Below are 19,854 nucleotides of genomic sequence, written 5' to 3'. Positions count from 1 at the left end.
GAATATTGTATGAGTGTAGCTATTGTTCAATTAAATGGAAATACATCTAGGTCTTGTTCATACCTAGTTCAAATCTCCAATTGTTGAGGTAAGAATATAGTATGCCCTTCTTATATTTGTTTTAATTTAGTTTTTAATTTTAAAAATCTAGTATAAGAAAAATTTTCTTATATGTTACATGTGAAAATCAAAATCTATTACATATAGCTTGATTTTTTTAAAAAAGTATACAATAAGCCAACTCTTTTGGTTTCAAAACTGTCCTCCTAGTCTGTGCTTCCTTTTGAATTTACCTTGATTTCCACAAGCACTTTAAAGAGACAGATGATCAAGTCTGACTCACTTATTAACTGTGATTATGGATGAATCACTTAAACTCCTTGAGTCTTGAAGAAAAGGAGGGTTTTGAGTAAATGATGTTTTACATTTTCTTACAAAAAATAATAACCATAAAGATTCTGTAGAGACAGTGGATGATGGATAGAGACTGGCTAGTAATTCCTAGTTCCATTAATGCAGAGAACTCCAGATAAGGAAATTATTCTAAAAATTCAGGTAAACTGAATTTCTGTAATTTACAGCATTAGAGAGTTGACTAAAGCAAGAAGAGGTAAAATGACTAACCTAAGGTCACACAGCATGGTACCTAAACCTAAGCCTTCCAAGTTCTGATGCTTCTGATGTTCTCTATCCACTAGACCATATTTTCTTTCCTGTGCTTTAGGCCTAAGGATCTAAAATAATATTTGAAAATATGAAATGAGTGATCAATATATACATTCTTTTAAAAATGGAACAGAAATATGGGAGGAGGTCACAGAGGAGACAATTTTCTGGACATCTTAAAATCAGGTGGCAACTACATCTGTTATGTTTTAAGTATACTATTCTGTAAAGACAGTGAGATTTCCCCAGACGTTTCAAACTAGCCTTTTAGCTTCCAATTTTATTATTTGGCCCCTTTATTTGACAGCACTTTTGATAGGAGAAAATTTGACACAGTTTCCACAAATGAAAAGTGTGGTAGCATGAAGATGCTGCAACGGGGTCCTATTGACTTCCTACAGAAATATCCTCAAAGTTAACTTTAGAACCATCCAGAGAGAGAGAGAGAGAGAGAGAGAGAGAGAGAGAGAGAGAGAGAGAGAGACAGAGAGAGAGAGACAGAGAGAGAGAGACAGAGACAGAGAGAGAGAGAGAGAGCAGCAATAAGAAAAAAAAAAACACCTAAGGGGTTATGAGAAAGTTCCATTTGTTTAAATGGGTGGGTAGTTCTGTAGGATAATACTCTTTACTCCTGGCTATGAAACTTGAACAATTGAAGACAGTTCCTGACTCTTCCTCTATTTCACATTGCAGTGATCTTATTAATTCTAGGAGAAAGGGAGTTTATTAAATACAGTGGACTTACATATAGATAGAAATATAACAGAGACTGGGACGCCCACAGAAGGACAAGAGCATTCATTTCCTCAAACACTGTTTTAGCTATCAGTTTTCCTGTGCTGCATCGCGGTTCTTTGCCCCTCCTCCTCACTCTGAAAAGCAGCGGGGAAGGAAAAGGGGGTGGTGGTGGTGGTGAGGGATCATCAAAAGAAAGAAGTCTCGTAAATCTCTTTTGTGATGCAGATTTGAGCCGCTGGCAGACTTCGGTCCCCTCCTATCAAGACCAAAATGCAAAGGGGATGCAGAAATATAAGGTAAGGGTTCTTTGGCAATTGCAGTTAATTCTATGAAAAGTTGCGCAGAGGAGTTGGGAAGGCTGTTCGATTCCAGGAAAGGTTAATAGTTTGAAAACAGAAACCTTCTACTAGAGGAGAAGCAAATTTCACTGAGAATTTCTTTAAAATCTCCAAGTAATTTTTTGATTGTATAATGACTGTCCCTTTGAAAAAAATATATATATATATGACTTGAGAATTTGTACTGTTGGCTACATTTAAATTCTCTTCTTTCCAGTTCTGCTTCTCCCCTCCCCCACCTAAGTGAAATGAATATTTCATCAAACTTGGGTTGATCAATTTATAATATTTATAAAGAACAAAACCTCCATTTCTTCACCATACACATCCACGGACAGTTTGCTACCCTGTGACAAATAATGCAACTATAAAATTATACAATTAACTGATTGAACCCTCACATAAGTGAGGGAAAATTTACTATATCTTTAAAAATTCAGTCACCAATCAACACAGCAGCTCTCTGCAGAAAGTGTGTGGTATTTGTATATGAGGACAGATAAGGTACAATTATTAGAAAAATGCCTTTTCGTCAAGAAATACTTTTAGGAGTTTTAATTTTGAGGTATAGAATGGAATGACTTTAGGTCTTTTGTGAAATGTTGTGAGTAACCTGGAGTTTTTATAACAAATATTGATTGAACTTGCATCTGTAAAATTGGTCATGAGATAAATGCTGCCAAAATTTGAACTTGAAGTGGCTTTATTTTCATCTTGCTTCTTTTTACATCTTTTTCTTCTTTATAGTTATGACTGTGTTTATGGGAAAATTCTACAAATATTAAACCACTATATAAAACATTTTCAAAAAATTAAAATTTATGAATAAAAAGTTCAGGTAACTTTATACATGATATTTGTCTTTCTCATTTACCATTTCTTGTCTTAGTCTTAGTTCAATGAGACCAAGAAGGGATAGAATTTAATTAAGATATAGATCTGGAGAGGTATCATATTCCTAGGAGAGGGTATCTTATTTTGGATATGGAGAAGAAGAGCAGGGACAGGGACACATAACTTTTTGGGTTAATATCCCTTTAAATGACTTTTGTTCAAGTTAAATTATAATAAACTATTTAAATTAAATGATACATTATGATATTTTAAAAATGCTTTTACTTTATATTATTTAGAGATACACATGTGAAATATACTTACTTTCATAAAAATACCCAGAATGCACACATTCTAAATGACTATGAATGCTTATATATATATATATATATATATGATTATATCTCTTCTTCCATTAACCTTCTCTACTTTCTTGCTCATTAAATATGTTTGCTTTGAGCAATTTCTTTTCCAAATTATATTTACAAACATTTAATATCCTTTTATATGCACAAGGTTGGGTCTTTGAAGTTGATATCATTCTGTCTCCAGAAAAAAGCACTAGAAAATAAAAAATGAAAATATTTAATATACCATGACCTCTAAGAAGATGACAAGGAAAAGGCATTGCAAAGGTCTTTGAAGTCATATCTCTTCTTTTTGTAAAAGAATGTCTTTGCTTATGTTTCCATTGAACAAAGATGATAGTTAATGTTCATTTTCATGATGTCCTAATTTCAGATTTCACAATAACTAGTTTTTTGTCCTACTATGCAAACATGATTTTCTTTCATAGATGATAAAATGTTAATATTTGTACAGCTTTAATAGTCCATTTCTGGTTTTTCTTATAAGCAGTTACTATGTTGCTATCACTGTTCTAAGTAAGGGGAATATAAAGAATTACAAATATTTAATCTCTTCTCTCAAGAAGCTTTCATTTTAATAGGGAAAATTTTATGTAAACTACTATATTATATATATGTTATGAACACCCAATATGGAAGGTAATCTCAGAGAAAAGGCATTGAGGAGGGGAGTGAGTGAGAAGATAGGAAAGATTTTTTTGCAGAAGGTAGAATTTTAACTGGGTTTTAAAGGAAGTCAGGAGACAGAGGTTAGGAGGCAGAACATTCTAGGCATGAGGGACAACCAGTGAAAAGACATGGAATATGGAGATGGAATATTGTTGCAAGGAACAGTGTATACAGTGAAAGTAGAAGGGTGTAAAGTATAAGAAGACTGGAAAGGTAGGAAAGAATCAGTTTGTAATGAACTTAAAATGTCAAATAGAGGGTTTTATATTTCATCTTGATGATAATACAGAACCACTGGAATTTATTGAGTAAGGAGGTAGCATGGGGAAAGCTGTACTTTGAAAGATCTCTTTGTCAGTAGATTGGAGAGGTAGAAAGAGTTGGGGCAAGAAAACCAACCATAATATACTCATTGTGACTGTGTGTGTTTGTGTGTGTTTGTGTGTGTGTGTGTGTGTGTGTAAAATACTATGAAGGTCAACATGATAATATTTGGCAACATTGGATATGTGGAGTTAGTAATAAATGATAACAGAAATTGCAAATCTGATTTACTGGGAAAATGATGGTACTATATATGATAATATGGAAGTTGTGAAGAAAGGGGGATTTCTGTAGATGGATAAGTAGTCCCATTTTGGACACACTGAGTTTGAGATGCTTATAGGGTATTCAGTTTGAAAAACCCAATATTTAAGACTGGAAGTCATGAAATAGCTTAGGGCAGGAGATATGTATAGATATATACAAATAACTATGTGCATATATAAGACACTTAAAATTTCAAATAGATGGCTTTATAGTTCATCTTGGTGATAATAGGGAGCTACTAGAATTTATTGAGCAAGGAGGTAGCATGGAGGATTGTTTTGGCTAGATGTAAATATATACACATATGTAGGTGTGTGTGTGTGTGTATATATCTTCAGCTCTAATTTCTTTCATGACCTTGTCTTAAAAAAATAGATTTTTTAATATGTATGTATGTTTATAATATGTATATTGTATTTGTATGCATGTGTGAATTATATTTATCTTTAGTCCTAATTTCTTTCATGAAGTTTTCAAATGAATGTCCTATAGGCATCTCAAACTCAACATGTATAAAGAAAGGGAAATTCCTCTAGTAGGGAGTCAGTAGAGCATAACAGATAAAGTACTAGAGTTGGAATTGAGAAGAACTTAGGTCAAATCCTGCCTAAGACATTTATTATCTGTGTGACCCAGAGCAAGTCCTTTATGTTTCTGTGCCAAAGTTTCATTATTTATAAGAAGAGGATTATACTCCCCATTGCTTTGTAGTGTTGTGAGGATCAAAAAAGTTACAAATGTTAAGTACTTGGCAGCTTTTAACATTCTATGAAAAAGCTTATTATTATTATTTTTACAGGACTTGACATAATTGGTATGGTATCATTAGCAAACAGGAGTATTCCAAGGATTTTACCATCTAGGTAGATAATTTCTTTTTCTTTTAGACTGCAATAGATTGCCAAGAGAGTGACAAATATATTTGGTGAAAAAATATAGTTTTGCTGAATCGTTTTTCAGTCATGTCTCCTTGGCAAAGTGCTTTGCCATTTCTTTCTCTAGCCCATTTTACAGATGAAAAAACTGAGTCCAATAGGGTTAAGTGACTTGCTCAGGATCACACAGCTAGCAAGCATCTGAGACCAGATTTGAACTAGAAAGATGAATCTTTCTGACTCCAGGGCTGGCATTGTATCTACAGTAACACCCAGCTGCCTAGGAAAGATACACACACACGTAGTTACCTAGATATCTAAATGCAGTATATACAGATATCTAAATATATTTATACCTCTCTATAGCTATCTATCTATCTATATATAGATAGATAGCTATATGTAGATAGATAAATATGAATAACTATGGACATATATGCACACATACATACATATATTTATATTCTTATCTTATTCTTCACTTGATACAAATAATTAGGAAATCATGAAACAATGACACTTTTGTTTATATAGCTTTCAAGAATCATGCATCTTAAAAACATGCATGAATAAAAACTTTTTGGAAAAGAACACTGAAGGTAGAATTTTGCTCTATTGACACAAATTTTAAAACAAACATACATGCAATAAACACTAAGCACAGTAAGACTGTGTGATAGTAAATTGTGTGACAGTAAAAATGTCTGCTATAGAATATTATTTGCAAAAGTTTCCTTATTCTCTTCTATATCATTCAATTAAGAAGATCTTATTATGTATATTGATTAGACTCCTAAAGATTTTTGTACACATGAACAAGTGTACAGATAGGTTTTCAATTCTTGATTGCCTTTTTTGATTATTTTCCCAATCATTTTGTATTCTTCCTTTCTTCAGAGACCTTGTGAAATAATCTCACAAATTTTGCTAAATCCTGCAGCTCTTTAATGTAGTAATTCCTATTTCCTTATATAGTACATCAAGGTCTATGATTTTAGATTGTATGTGGTAGTTCTCCTTGATGTGGATTAGAGGTGCATTCTGGGAATATGGTGAAGTAGGTCAGAAATTTCCAGATTCCTCAGATTTCCTTCAAATAGACAGAAAATCACCACAAAATGAATATAGAGGGGCAAAAATAAACGGGGTAAAGCAGTTGTTTTCCTAGGACAACTTGAGAGGACCTTGGGAAGGATTGAGCCTCCAATGGCTGAAATTTGACCTGAGTGAAGTAGACACCTCAAGACCAACTCAAGGCCAACTCCACTGAATCAATAAACAGCAGACCTTGGAGTAGCTAATCAGGAAAACAGACTAGTCTTGGGAAATTCACTTTAACTTTCACCTCACTCAAGGCCTCAAGAAATTTGCCTCAAAAGACATAGATAAACTAATGCTAAATGAAGTGAGTGGAACTGGAACTGTACTCTTTTTTTATTTATTATATAAATATTTTATTTGTTTTCCAATTACACACAGTGGTAGTTCCTACCAATTATTTTTTACAAGGTGTTGATTTAAATTTTTTTTTCTCTGTTCCTCTCTTCCCTCCCCTCCCCCCCAACAAAAGGCAATTTGATATAGGCCTCATGATAAGCATAGATTGAAATTGAATGTGTTGTGAGAGAAGAATCGGCTGCAAAAGGAGGAAAGAAATCATTAGAGATAGCAAAATTGCATAAGATGTAAAACAACTTTCAAAAATTGAAGATAATAAGCCAAAGCTTTCATTTAAACTCCACAGTTCCTTCTCTGGATTCAGATAGTATTCTCCATCACAGAACCCCTAAAATTATACCTGATTATTGCATTGATGGAATGAGCAAGTCCATCATGGTTGTTTACTACCACATTATTAGGGAGTATAATGTTCTTCTGGTTCTGCCCATCTCACTCAGCATCAATTCATGCAAGTCTTTCCAGGCTTATTGGAAATTCCTTCCCTGATGATTAGAACTGTAGCCTTTTTTTTTTTTCAATTTTAGTAAGGTTTTATTTATTTTGAGTTTTACAATTACCCCCCCAATCTTGCTTCCCTCCCCCCACCCCCACCGAAGGCAGTTTGTTAGTCTTTACATCATTGCCGTAGTATGCATTGATGTAGTAATGAGAGAGAAATCATATTCTTAAGGAAGAAACATATAGTATGAGATATAGCAGAATTATGTAATAAGATAACATTTTTTTAAATTAAAGGTAATAGTCTTTGGTCTTTGTTCAAACTTCACAATTCTTTCTATGGATACAGATGGTATTGTCCATTGCAGATAGCCCAAAATTGTCCCTGATTGTTGCACTGATGGAATGAACAAGTCAATCAAAGTTGATCATCACTCCAATGTTGCTGTTAGGGTATACAGTGTTCTGGTTCTGCTCATCTCACTCAGCATCAGTTCATACAAATCCTTGCAGGCTTCCCTGAATTCCTATCCCTCCTGGTTTCTAATAGAACAACAGTGTTCCATAATGTACATATACCACAATTTGTTTAGTCATTCCCCAATTGATGGGCATTCATTTAATTTCCAGTTCTTTGCCACCACAAGCAGGGCTGCTATGAATATTTTTGTACAAGTGATATTTTTGCCCTTTCTCATAATCTCTTCAGGGTATAGACTCAGTAGTGGTATTGCTGGATCAAAGGGTATATTCATTTTTGTTGCCTTTTGGGCATAATTCCAAATTTCTCTCCAGAAAGGTTGGATGAGTTCACAGCTCCATCAACAATGTATTAGTTTCTTAGGGGCGGCTAGGTGGTGCAGTGGATAGAGCACTGGCCCTGGAGTCAGGAGTACCTGAGTTCAAATCCGGCCTCAGACACTTAATAATAATTACCTAGCTGTGTGGCCTTGGGCAATTCACTTAACCCCATTTGCCTTGCAAAAAAAAACCCCTAAAAAAACAAAAAAAACCCAGTGTCCCAGATTTCCTGCATCCCTTCCTGTTGAGTTCCACTTCTGGACTCCCTCAATCTTCCCCAAGTGAGCATTGGAGGAGTGGTAGACAAGGATGACAAAGGACACAAGTACTCCAAGTGCTCCATTTATTCACTAGAATACAAGTGCTTAAATATCCTTCCCAGTACCTAATCTACTTCCATTTCGTGGCACTTAGTAAGATAAGACTGGTGCTCAAGGACACCAGGTGATGATAGTTACAATGTTCCCATACACAGTAGTCCCTAACACCTTCCAACATTGATCATTGTCCTTTCTGGTCATATTGGCCAGTCTGAGAGATATGAGGTGATACCTCAGAGATGCTTTAATTTGCATTTCTCTAATAATTAGTGATTTAGAGCAATTTTTCATATGACTGTGGATTGCTTTGATTTCCTCATCTGTAAATTGCCTTTGCATATCCTTTGACCATTTGTCAATTGGGGAATGTCTTATCTTTTTTTTTTAAATTGACTCAGTTCTCTGTATATTTTAGAAATGAGTCCTTTATCAGAAACACTAGTCATAAAAATTGTTTCCCAATTTACTACATTTCTTTTGATCTTGGTTACAGTGGTTTTGCCTGTGCAAAAGCTTTTTAATTTGATGTAATCAAAATTATCTAGTTTATTTTTAATGATGTTCTCCATCTCTTCCTTGGTCATAAATTACTTCCCTTTCCATAGATCTGACAGGTAAACTACTCCTTGTTCTCCTAGTTTACTTATAATATTGTTTTTTATGTCTAGATACTGTATCCATTTTGATCTTATCTTGGTATAGGGTGTGAGATGTTTGTTTAATCTTAGTTTCTTCCACACTAACTTCCATTTTTTTCCAGCATTTTTTATCGAAGAGAGAGTTTTTTTCCCAATAGCTGGACTCTTTGGGTTTATCAAACAGCAGATTACTATAATCATTTCCTGCTATTGGACCTAGTCTATTCCACTGATCCACCACTATTTCTTAGGCAATACCAGATAGTTTTGATGACTGATGCTTTATAATATAATTTTAGATCTGGTAGGGCTAAGGCACCTTCTTTTGCACTTTTTTTTCATTAAATCCCTGGAGATTCTCAACTTTTTATTTCTCCATATGAATTTAGTTACAATTTTTTCTAACTCATTAAAGTAATTTTTTGGAATTTTGATTGATAGGGCACTAAACAAGTAGTTTAATTTTGGGAGAACTGTCATTTTTATTATATTAGCTCAGCCTATCCATGAACAGTTGATATTTGCCCAGTTATTTAAGTCTGATTTTATTTGTGTGAGAAGTGTTTTGTAGTTGTTTTCAAAAAAGTTTCTGAGTCTGCCTTGATAGGTAGACTCCCAGGTCTTTTATATTGTCTGAAGTTACTTTGTGTGCGTGGGTTTTTTTATTGCAAGGCATTGGAGTCAAGTGACTTGCCCAAGGCCACACAACTAGGTAATTATTAAGTGTCTGAGGCTGGATTTGAACTCAGGCACTCCTGACTCCAGGACCAGTGCTCTATCCATTGCACCACCTAGTTGCCCTTTGAAGTTACTTTGAATGGAATTTCTCTTTTTTGACTCTTTCTGCTGCATCTTGCTAGTCATATATAGAAATGTTGAGGATCTATGAGGGTTTATTTTATATCCTGTGACTTTGCTAAAGTCACCAATTATTTCTAGCAGTTTTTTAGATGATTTTTTGGAATTCTCTAGATTTTCCATCATGTAATCTGCAAAGAGTGAGAGCTTTGTCTCTTCCTTCCCTATTCTAATTCCTTCAATTTCTTTTTCTTCTCTTATTGCTGAGGTAAACATTTCTAATACTATATTGAATAGTAGTGGTGATAGTGGGCATCCTTGTTTCACCCTGATCTTATTGGGAATGCCTCTAGCCTAGATCTATATTCTTTAACAGAAACATTGTATAATGATCAATTATGGTAGATTTAGCTCTTCTCAAAGTGATTGATTCATGGTGGAAAATACCAACCACATCCAGAGAAAGAACTATGGAATCTGAATCTGAATGCAGATCAAAGCATACTATTTTTCACTTTTTAAATTTGCTTTTTTGCCTTTTCCTTCTTCTGTTTTGCCTTTTTGTTCTGATTCTTCTTTCATATCCTGAATGATATGAAAATATATGTAAAATAATTGTATTTGGATCAGATTACTTACTATTTAAGGGTGAGTGAGAGAAGGGTAGGAGAGAGAAAACTATAAAAATGAGTGTTAAAAATTATCTTTACATGTACTTAGAAAAATCAATTAATAAATTAATTAAAAAAAAGAAATTCTCCTCAAATTTCACCTCATTCAAGCCTCAAGAAATTTTGTCTCACAAACTTCCTTCTAAGGAATGGCAGAGAGGGGATTGAATGGGAGAAGGATCAAGGACTTCCTGCTGGTTCCAGAAGCCAAATATAGCAATGCTGACTAGAAATGACCAGGCTTTGACTTTGGGTCAAGACTAGTGAGGTCACTCCTGATGACTGTGGTACCCCCAAAACATTATCAGGACAGCATTACTGGGGCTCTAACTGTTGCTTGGGGAGGACAGGAATAACTGAGGTTGAGCCCCTGGTCAGAATTCATAAAATAGCATTAAGGAGGATCTGAGGGCTAGGACTATCAATAACTACAATGCTGGAATAAAATTTGATTATAATAATAAACTGATAAAAATGAGATAAAACAAAATAAAAATGAGTTAGAAAAGGAACAAGAATCTAAATGTATAGCTATGGTGCTGTGGAGTAAAAGAAGATCTGGGTTCATATTCAAAGGAAGATGGTGAGGTTAAAAAAAGGCACTCCTACGCCAAAGAATAAAACTCAAATGGTCACAAGCCCAAAAAGAACTCTTAGAAGAACTTAGAAAGGAATTCAAAATTCAAATAAGAGAGATTGAGGAAAAATTAGGAAAAAATAAAAACAGTCTCAGAAAATTATGAAAGAAAGTCAATTGGAAAAAAGAGGTCCACACTCTTAAGAAAGAAAGTAATTTCTTGAAAACTAGAATTGGGTAAGAGAAACTGAATGACCTTATATGACACCAAGAAATAATAAAACTAGAAAAACCAGAAGAGAGTCTGAAACATCTTATTAGAGTAGTGACTGACCAGAGGAAAATTTCTCTAAATGTTTACATCAAAATGAATTCTATCAAACATTTCAAGATTAACTAATTCCAATTTTAAAGAAACTATTTTGAATAATTGGCAGAGTGAGTCTGATCAAATTCGTTTTATATAAACAAAGTAAAAACAAAGAAAATTATAGACAATGACATATAGGAATATGGATACAAATATTTTAAAATACTAGTTAAAAGATGACAGTGATAAATTATAAATATTGTAAATAATGATTAAATGGGCTTAATTAATTAGGGTGGGGAGAGGGATGCAGGGTACTTTATTATAATGTAAATTATTAACATAATTAATGATATCAGTGATAACAGTAAAGAAAACATGTATAGCACTCATTTCTATTAAAAACATTTGAAATTTGGCATAGTTCAAATGGGAAAACAAAGATTTATCTAAAACTATGAACAAGCACTGTCCGTAATGGTGGTTAGCTAGAAGACTTTTCAGTAAGATCGGGTGTGAAACCAAGATGCCCACTGTCACCAATATTATTCACTATTATACGAGAAATTGCAGCAATTGCAATGAGGAAAAAAAAATAAAAGAATCAGAATAGGAAATGAGGTAATAAAACTCTCTCTTTTTGCAGTTGATATGAAGATATATTTAGAAAATCCCAAAGGTTCAGCCAAAAAGTTATTTGAAATAATTAATAGTTTAAGCAAAGCAGCAAGCAGTAAATCCACATAAATCATTAGCATTAATATATATCACAAATAAAACCCTACAAGAGGCAATAAGAGATATTCCAGTTAAAATAACTCTAGACTATAGAATATATGCTAGTACGCCTACCAAAATAGTCCCAGGAACTATAGAAAAAAATTAGTAAAAAAACACCTTTGTATTCAAATAAACTAAGGTTTAAATAAATTAAAAATAAAAGAAATGAAAATTTTAAAAAATAGTGTTTTAATAATATTTTAAAGATCTTTTCCATTTTTGTCTGTTGTATTCCTTTAGCATAGTTTAAAACTTTTAAAAAATTCTTTTTTTGATTATATTTTCTTCCAAGGTATCAATTTCCAGTTCTTTGCCACCACAAAGAGAACATTAAACTTCTTTTCCTTTTTACCTGACTGCCTTAAAAAATAGACTTAATAGTGGCTTTTATGGGTTAAAGAGTATAGACAATCTGTATAACTCTTTAAGCATAATTCCATATTGTTCTTCAAAATCATTGAACCACCATTGTTCCACCAACAATGTGTGTGTGTGTGTGTGTGTGTGTATTATCTTCTTTTTTCCACATCCTTCTAAAATTTCTCATTTTCCCCTTCTATCATTTTAGTCAATTTAATAGTGTAAGATGATATCTCAAATTTGTTTTGATTTGCATTTCTCCAATCAATGATTTAGAGCCTTTTTTCTATATCACTACATATAGCTTTGATTCCTTCCTATAAAAATGGTCACTTCTTATCCTTTGAGCACTCATCAATTGGAAAAATGACTCATTTTCTTATAAATTCAACAATTTTTTTCCTATATTTGAGATGAGAGGCATTTACCAAAAAAAATTGTCTATAAATCTCACTCTCCCCCAAATTTTTGCTTTCCTTCTAATTTTGACAGCATTGATTTTATTTAAATAAATATTTTAAAAAAATTAATGTAATCTAAATTTTCCAATTTATATCTCACACTGGTTTCTATTTCTTTATTTGTAAATTCCTTTTTTTTTCATAAATTTGATTCAGACCATTTCTTTTTGTCAATGAAGAAAGTGAAATCCAGAAAGATCACATAGGTAGCAAGCAGCAGCTGAGAAATCATCCCAAGTCCTGCCTCTAAATGCAATTTCCCCCCAATGAATTGAAACATGTCCTAATGATTAGGTTTACTGAATTCTCTCATAAGTTCTATGTAAACTTTTCTCTTTTCCATCACTACTCACTATTTTATTGAATCATTTTGTTCACACTTTTCTATCATGTTCATCTGTGAGATTTTATAAAGAAATTTATTTATTTTTTTAATTTATTTTTTATTCTCATTTTGTACAAATTTTTACATTAATAAAATATACTTGTTTACAAGTAAACAAATTACCCCTCCCCCTATGAATATAGATAGACTTGCTTGGGCGAAAAAGTAAAGGGGAGAGAAAAAAAAATTAAAATTAAAAAAATAATAGTAATAATTGTAGGTATGGCCAGGCGTCGCAATGGACGAAGCACCAGCACCAGCACCCAAGTCCATATGCAGCCTTGTAAATCCAATAATCACCCAGCCATGTGACATGTAAGCCACCCGATCCCCACTGCCCTGCAAAAACCAAAAAGAAGAAAAAAAAAACAACAAAAGAATAAAATAAAATAGTAATAATAGTAGGGGTGGCTGGGTGGCAGACAGAGCATTGGCCCTTGAGCCAGGAGCACCTGGGTCCAAATCGGGCCCCAGACACCCAAAGATCACCCTGCTATGTGGCCCCAGGCAGGCCACCCAACCCCACTTGCCCTGCACCCTCCCCCAAATAATAATAACAAAAGATGTGCTTCAGTCTTTGTTCCAACACCATCATCTCTGTCGTGGGTGGATCACATTCTTTATGATAAGTCCATCACAAAAGTTACTTCCATATTTTTCCAAGGTTGCCATTGCTGATTGCAACTCCCTCCTTTCTTATTTCTCCACTACCATGTACTATATTTTCTCTCTCCTTTCACTCTGACTCTGATGTAAGGTCGCTGAGTGGCGCAGCAGACAGATCCCTGGTCCTGGGGCCAAGAAGCCCTGAGCCCCCATACCACCTCTTAGGCCCAGAATCCACCTGGCCCTATGGTCCCAGACAGGGCATCCAATCCCAGCCCCTTGCAAGAAGTAAAAAAGAAAATGTGTTATATCTGACCACTGTCCCCCCATGGTCCATCCTCTCCTCCTTTATTCACATCCCCTCCCCTTCCCCCTGTCCCCCCTCCTTCTTACTCCAGTTGTCTATACCCCATTGAGTATATTTGCTGTTTCCTCTCCTAGCCATCTCTGATGAGAGCAAAGGTTCCCTCATTCCCCCTTGCCTCCCCCCTTCCATATCATTGCAATAGCTCATTGTAATAAAAAAAATCTTATTATGTGAAATATCTTGGACTATTCCCCCTCTCCTTTTTCTTTCTCCCATTCCATTTCCCTTTTTTTCCTATTGACTCCATTTTTACACTATATTTTATCTTCGAATTCAGCTTTCTCCTGTGCTTCAGCTATAAAAGCTCCCTTTACCTGCTCTATTAACTGAGATGGTTCATATGAATATTATCAGTATCATTTTTCTATACATGCAGTTCATGCTCATTAAGTCCCTCATATTTCCCCCTTCTCCTCCAATCTCCATGCTTCACCTGAGTCCTGTATCTGAAGATCAAACCTTCTGTTCAGCTCTGGCCATTCCAAAAGGAACCTTTGAAATTCCCCTGGTTCATTGAAAGTCCATCTTTTTCCCTGGAAGAGGACATTCAGCCTTGCTGGGTAGTTCATTCTTGGCTGCATTCTAAGCTCTTTTGCCTTCCAGTATATTGTATTCTAAGCCCTATGAGCTTCCAATGTAGTTGCTGCTAAGTCCTGTGTGATTCTGATCGCAGCACCACAGTATTTGAATTGTGTCTTTCTGGCTGCTTGTAATATTTTCTCTTTGACTTGGGAGTTCTGGAACTTGGCTATAATATTCCTAGGGGTTGGTTTTTTGGGATCTCTTTCTTGGGGGGATTGGTGGATTCTCTTCATTTCTATTTTGCCCTCTGCTTCTAGAATATCAGGGCAATTTTCCTGTAGTAATTCTTTGAAAATGATGTCAAGGCTCTTTTCCTGATCATGACTTTCAGGTATTCCAATAATTTTCAAATTATCTTTCCTAAGTCTGTTTTCCATATCAGTTGTTTTTTTCAATGAGATATTTCACATTTTCTTCTAATTTTTCATTTTTTTGAAGTATTGATTCCTGATTTCTGGTAAATTCATCAATCTCCCTGAATTCTATTCTTTGTCTGAAGGATTTGTTCTCCTCAGAGAGTTTTCTTATCTTTTTTTCCATCTGGCCAATTCTGCTTTTTAAAGCATTCTTCTCCTCAATAACTTTTTGAACTGTTTTATCCATTTGACCTAAGCTGGTTTTTAGCATGCTATTTTCTTCAGCATTTTTTTAGATTTCCTTGAGTAAGCTGCTGACTTCATTTTCATGTTTTTCCTGCATCTCTCTCCTTTCTTTTCCCAGTTTTTCTTCCAACTCCCTCATTTGATTTTCAAAGTCTTTTTTGAGCTCTGTCATAGCCTGAGCCCAATTTCTGTTTTTTTTTCTTGGAATCTTTAGATGCAGGAGCTTGTGCTTCCTCATCTTCAGACTGAGTATTTTGATCCTTCTTGGGCTCATTTGCAAAATGTTTCTCAATGGTCTTCCTCTTGTTTCTTTGCTTGTTCATTTTCCCAGCCTAAGCCTGTTTTTTAGGGTGCTTCCTGAGCTTTTGGGACACTCCCACAAGGGTCTCAGTGTGTGAGGTTCTGTCCTCCCTCCTGGTCTGTGAATGACCATAAGCGCCCCCCCTCTGCCACTGGGCCGAGGTGGGGGGGGCCCTGTTGTTCTATGCGGGGGCCTAGACTGCGATTAGGATCTGAATGTGGTCAGAGCCCCAGAGTCCTGTTCCAGGGGCAGAGGACAGAGCTTGGCAGTCTCTCTCTCTTCCCTCCCTCAGCTCAATGGGCTCATGCCCTGGGGGCTCCTGCTTACCGGCCCGCCTGCTTCTGTTTGGGTCTGGGCTGCTGAGAAAGACCAAGCTGCTTGCTGCGTGCCCTGAGGGCTGGGCTCCATGTGCTCGCTCTGGCAGAGGTTCCCCGCTGTTCCCCCACTTTGTGCCCAGTGCTCCCTGGGGTGCAGCTCAGGAGACTCCCCCGCTGCTGTGAGCTGTGGCTCCCAGCACCCTGGGGCTGCTTCCGAGAGGCTGAAGTTCTTTGGCTCTGGTGGGCCACCCCTCTGGCGGACCCCGGGGGAGCAGAGCCTTTCTGCTCTTTTCCAGGTTACCTTGAGTTGGAGAACTGCCTCACCGGGTCCCTTTGTGGGTTCTGTCTCTCGAAAGTTTAGTTAGAGTCCTTAGTTTATGAGTTTTTATCAGAGAGCTCCTAAGACTCAATCCCTTCATGTTGCCATCTTGGCTCTGCCCCCCTAAAGAAATTTATATTATAAATTGTTGACTTTAGCTATCCTATCTCTCTCTTTTTCAAGATAAAGGAAATATTTTCTAGCTAGGAAAATTGCTAGACTCTTTGGTCTCAAGGATCTGGTCAATGTTTTGGCACAGTGGATAGAGTACCAGCCTTGTTATCAGTAGGATTTGAGTTCAAATCCAGTCTTGGACACATGATAATTACCTAGCTGTGTGACCTTGGACAAGTCAATTAACCCCATTGCCTTGCAACAACTAAAAAAAAAAAGGAAATAAAGCACTGAACCTGAAGTCAAGAGGACCTGAGGTAACATCTATCCTCAGATGCTTACTGTGTGACTTGTTTAAGTCACTTGATCTCTGTTTGCCTCAGTTTCCTTAACTGTAGAATGGTGATAATACTATTATTACACCTACATTTTAAGGTTGTTATGAGAATTATATAAAATAGCATCATTAATCATTCAAAACAGTGTCTGGAACATATTAGGTATGGCATAAATGATAGCTATAATTATTGCTATTATTATTATGATGTCAGTTTAATGTTCTTAGGAAAAGATGATGATTCACTTAGGTGAATATTTTCTTTCTAGCACCTATTAATTTTTGAATTAATAGCTTATCTGAATAGCTTGGGTTGGACTTCTTTTGCATTTAATATCTTTTCAACTTTATATTTCCATCTTTATTCTTTTTGGCATTGATTTTGATCTTTCCTCTAAAAAATCTGACTGCATATGAATCTTGGAAATGACTCCTATGTCAGTAGTAATTTTTTGTTTATCAAGATATAGTAGATTTCTTTGTGATTTTATTTAATATTTTCTGTGTGGAACACTTTCCTATTGTTTTCTTAAAGAAAGCATTCATTGTGTCTAAGTTTTTGACTTCTTTCATTTCTTAATTCTGAGGCATATTTTCTAACATTTTTTCTTTATCCTTCCTATGAACAACTTTACATTGAAGAAATTGAATATTTAAGTTATATAGATTTAGCTTGAAGGTATTATCTAGTTCTTCCTATAATTCATTTTTCTCTTTATCTTCTTCAATGCAGATAGGTATTGGAGACTTCTCAGGTAGTCTAGCATCAGTCATTCATGCTGGCACCAATTTATGACTCCTTCATTATTAGTACTTCTTCAGAGAGCACTGTTTGTTGCCTTTCTGTCACCTCTGTCTTTCCCTCAGGACCTTCCTCAGTGCTCTAGGGGCCTTTAAAGGATTAGATTCATCCTGCATTGCCAGCATTTGCTTCTTGTCCAAACTCCCTTAGGCTAAGACTTTGTTAGACCTTCCCTTTTCTGAGATGGCCCCACTGAACCTCAAGTATTCAACTTCTTCCCTTGCTTTGACATGGATTTGGAGGGGGAGGATCTTGAATCATTTCATCACCTTCTTCCTTTAAAGGACTTGTCACTAGCTGCTGATACTCTCAAAGCCTGAAGAAATTAGTCTTTAGAGTTACCATGACTTTTCAGGGAAGGTATGGAAATATGCTACCAGTGATGACTTCTATAGGTTAATTCAACGTTGTTATACTTTACCCTTGGTTCACAAATGTGTTGTTCTTTATAAATAAGTTTGGATGCATTTTTTTCCTGGATTTTATTTATATTCCTAATTCCTTAAGAAAAGCCTTTATATTCCCAAGGAGCTACAGGCATTTTCTTTTTATTTACTCCTTCAGTGTCATGCATAAAAGAGTCCTCAAAATGGTCAGAGTGTCACTGCCCCAAACTTGCCAAACATTGATTCAGAGATCCCAGTGATTTCTTCAATACAAAGTCATGCAAATTAAACAGAGGGCTCATTGCAATGCTTATTAGAGGTTATGATTTGTTTATAATGTAAACAGCACCATTCAAATAGAAAAGTTAAAAATATGAATTTGGAATTAGACAAAACTAATAAAAGGAGAAAAAATGTAGTATAGAAAATTTGAACTCTTATTAGATAAAGAAACTCTAATCTCAAGTGGTATAGCATAGTAATTTTTAAAAGTTAATGTGATTGTCCATGACATCCATGAAGTCATAGCCAGAAGCATTCCTTTTGTATTAAAGAAAATAAAATATTAACAGCAGGAAAAAAAAGAATTCATGTAATAATAATACAAATTGAACATGAAAGATTTGATAGATGTCACTTTAAAGAAAAGGAGTCTTTAGTGTAATTTCTCAAGACAAAAGACACATAACAAAAATTAAGTTACCTAGCAAAAGAGAATATAATTTTACCAGTGAAAAACAGACCTTTAATGAAAGAGGATTTCCAAATATTATTGATGAAAATAGTAAACCTAAGTAAAATACTGGAAATGTTAACATAAAATTCAAGAGAAAGCTAAAGAGGTAAATACATATGAACAATTGGGAGAAATTATATGATGGGGAGAATTTTTATGATAGCAGTGAGAGAAGGAACAAATGTCCCCTCAGAATCTTACTGTCTTCTAGGATCATAGAGGAAGTTAAATAAGATAGAAAGTCTCATGTAGTTTCATTCTGTTTTGATAATCTTAAAAAATGATAGCAGATAATACCCTAGGGAAGAAAGTGGGGAGTAGAATTTAGCATATCACATAATTAAAAATTATGAAATGATCTAAAAAACTATGGAGAAATGTGTGAGGAAAGCAGATATCAAGTTGAATCCACTTCACTATGAAACAGACAAAGGAGGGTGGAACACACATAAACACACAGAGTTTGATATAGAAAAAGCATTAAAAATTAACAGGGATGGTTGGAGTCAAGATGGCTGGTGAAGGCAGCATTTCCCAGGAACTCCTTCCCCCCCCAAAACTCCAAAAGTCATCAAATTATGACTCTAGTCAAAATTTAGAGGGGCAGAACCCACAGAAAGACTGAGTGATACATTTTCCTAGTCCAAGATAACTTAGAAGTTCTGTGGGAAAGGTGTGTTTCACCAGGACTGGGAGATGGAAAAAGCCCTGGTCACAGCATAGCCCAGGAACAGCTTGAAGGGGTGATAAGAGAATTCTGCTAAACCAGAATGAGTGTGGCATGAGGAGCACCAGCTGTAGAACCTGCAGTGAAAATTGGGAGAAACCAGCCTGCACCTCCAGAGCACAGCCCACAGATGGTAAGGGGCTCAGGGGAGGTTGAAGAAATTTTTCTGCTCTCCCTGGGGGTAGGACTCTGCTGTTTGCCCACACTCAGATCCAGGTTGCAGTTTGGGCTTCCATACTAAGCTAGACGAGCAGGGCCCCTCCTTACAGATTCAGAGCCGAGGGGAGCACCTGTGGTCATCTACATACCAAAGTACAGGCAAGAGAGCATAAGACCTTGGAGGAATAAAGGTCCCAGTGGGGTGTCCCACCAAAAAAGAAACCCCAAAGCCTTGGAAGTGCTGTAAATTAGTCTTGGGTTGAGGAAATGAGTGAACAATAGAAAAAGAAGAATCTGACCATAGAGAATCACTTTAGTTCCATGGAAGATCAAAACACATACTCAGATGATGACAAAATCTAAGCTTCCATATCCAAAACCTCCAAGAGAAATAGAAAATGGGCTCAGACTATGGATGAG

At 35.5% G+C, this 19,854-nt stretch overlaps 1 protein-coding gene across 3 annotated transcripts in view; it reads left to right on the top strand.

Annotated features, from left to right (window-relative positions):
- Positions 1-1,035: 1,035 nt before the first annotated feature.
- The window catches only part of B3GALT5 (beta-1,3-galactosyltransferase 5), a 54,482-nt gene continuing 35,663 nt past the window's right edge, over positions 1,036-19,854 (top strand). For all 3 annotated transcript variants that reach the window (XR_012473974.1, XR_012473973.1, XM_074213850.1), the window contains exon 1: positions 1,036-1,700. The gene's annotated coding sequence lies outside the window, so the exon portion shown is untranslated. The remainder of the gene's footprint in view (positions 1,701-19,854) is intronic.

Source organism: Macrotis lagotis, chromosome 1, assembly GCF_037893015.1.
Source record: "Macrotis lagotis isolate mMagLag1 chromosome 1, bilby.v1.9.chrom.fasta, whole genome shotgun sequence".
Taxonomy (NCBI): domain Eukaryota; kingdom Metazoa; phylum Chordata; class Mammalia; order Peramelemorphia; family Peramelidae; genus Macrotis; species Macrotis lagotis.
Note: the sequence above shows the minus strand (reverse complement) of the source record. Positions and strands in the feature narration are given on the sequence as shown.